Raw genomic sequence first — 1,967 nt, 5'->3', positions numbered from 1 at the left:
TTGGAGGGCGTCCAACAGGGCGCCCCGTCGGGCGAGGGTATGAGTCCCGACCCCCCCTGGGTCGTCACTGCTCCACACATGAAGGCTGTTCCACCCTGTTCCAGAGTGGCGACCGGGTGAAGCGAAAACTAACGAACATCTCCCCAGGCGCAGCAGTAACAGCAGCAGAGCCTCCGCATAAAGGCGCGGGCGCCACAGGCGCCACCGTCGCACCGCTGCTCGGGCCGCGCGGGGTTTTCCCGCCACTAGCGCAGCTACCGTCACCCCTCCCCCTCTCCTTCCCCCGCGACGATCTGCCTCGCAGCGGCCGCCGCGCTGCCAGCCACCCACACACGCACCCACGCACCAATCAGGCGAGTTTTACTTTCGTAGCGAGAGAGCGAGAGAGAGGGAGAGAGAGAGGGAGAGAGAGAGGGAGAAACACCAGCAACACCGCACCACTCGGCGAGTACTAGTGCCCCGCGGCCGGCGGCGAACGTAGGCGGCACCGGCCGGAGGTGAAGAAGGTGAGGTGGCGGCACAAAAACCCCCGGAGGCGGACCCCGGGGGCGGCGACTCTCTCTCTCCCTCGCTCTCCGAAAGAAGAAGATATTAAAATAAGAAGAGAAAAGAACTGTGTACACACAACATGTACACTATTTTTGCCGGAAAGCAAACAACCTCCCCTCCCCACTCGTCGTGGTTGGTTGTGCCCCCTCTCCGCCTGCCGCCCCCTCCTCACCGCGTCATGACTGGCCATCTATCGTCCCCGCGTCGTTTTCTATCACGAACGAAATTATTGATCTCTCCCCCCTCCCCCCTCTCCTGTGGCACCGAACCAAGCGCCCAGCTCTGTCCCCACCTTGTTACCTTATCACGCCCATCGCATCGCCACCAGGTCGGAATTACACAACAATACGGCCACAATAAAAGACATGACGAGATTAAAAAGTTTGGAGTTGTTGTTGTTGTTTATTTTCATTCGCAGGGGGCGTATAATAACAATTACTGTACGACATTGCGACTCGAGGGGGTCACAGTGCGAGACGAGCAGGAGGTGGTGAGACCCAACACCGTGGCGCGGGGGTGAAATGAAACAGAAGAAGGCTTGAAGCGCGCGTCGGGAGGAGGGGGAGGAGGAGAAGGGAAGAGGAACAGAAGGGGCGATATCGTTTGGCGCGCTGCGAGCCGCAAGCGTCCAGCTCGTCGCCCGCCCCGCCCCGCCCCCGTCCTGTTCTGTCCGCCCGATCCAGTTCCTCTTCCACTCGGATCCGCCCTACACTGTTATTACACGGTCACTAGGCGAAGGCGGGGCGGGGCAAGCGCCGGGCCGGGCCGGCCTGCCCGATGCTGGGCCCGTACAAGAGGAGCGTCATTATACACACGCTGATGGACGAAGCCCACAACCACCTCTGCCCTGCCCAAGAATCGCGTCTCGTGTTTCAGCCCGCAGACTATAATAAAACGTCGAAACCAAACTGCTGCCTCCAATAATACGAGAATCATAAGATGGATCGCGGTCGCGGTTAGAAAAATAGCAGCTGTAAAAGGAAGGGGTTTGTTTTTCTTGTCCGCGCGCGCGGATTTGTTTTCAGAGTAAAAGGGAGTAGAACGAGAGAGATATAGAGAGGCGGGGAAGGGGCAGGGCAGGGCCCGGCAGGCTGGTGGGCCTCGAGCTGGGCAAGCCGCAAGTCTATCTTTAGACACGACACTGGTGCGTCGTCGGCCTAACCGCGGAGTGCGTGGGGCCCCCGGCCAGCGAGCGCTAGAGTGGGGAGGGGAGGGAGGGGCGAAAACATATCGGCGAGCGATGCCATCAAATCTGCACCTCGCATCGCGCCGCCGTACCGCTACTGGACTTGCAACAAGCTGCGACGGGGTGGGAGGAGAAGAGGGAGAGGGAGAACTAGCAGCTATAGTGACAGAAGGTGAGGGAGTCGCGAGGGAGGAGGGGAGAGCAAGAGAAATACATGTCGAAAGGTAAATTT

At 59.8% G+C, this 1,967-nt stretch overlaps 1 protein-coding gene across 2 annotated transcripts in view; it reads right to left on the bottom strand.

Annotated features, from left to right (window-relative positions):
- Positions 1 to 1,967, bottom strand: part of LOC113208370 (stress-induced-phosphoprotein 1) — a 9,157-nt gene that overhangs the window by 652 nt on the left and 6,538 nt on the right. The window lies entirely within an intron of this gene.

Source organism: Frankliniella occidentalis, unplaced genomic scaffold, assembly GCF_000697945.3.
Source record: "Frankliniella occidentalis isolate FOCC.00 unplaced genomic scaffold, Focc_3.1 Scaffold39, whole genome shotgun sequence".
In the NCBI taxonomy this organism is placed as follows: domain Eukaryota; kingdom Metazoa; phylum Arthropoda; class Insecta; order Thysanoptera; family Thripidae; genus Frankliniella; species Frankliniella occidentalis.
The sequence above is the reverse complement of the archived record's forward strand: the minus strand, read 5'-3'. Positions and strand labels throughout refer to the sequence as shown.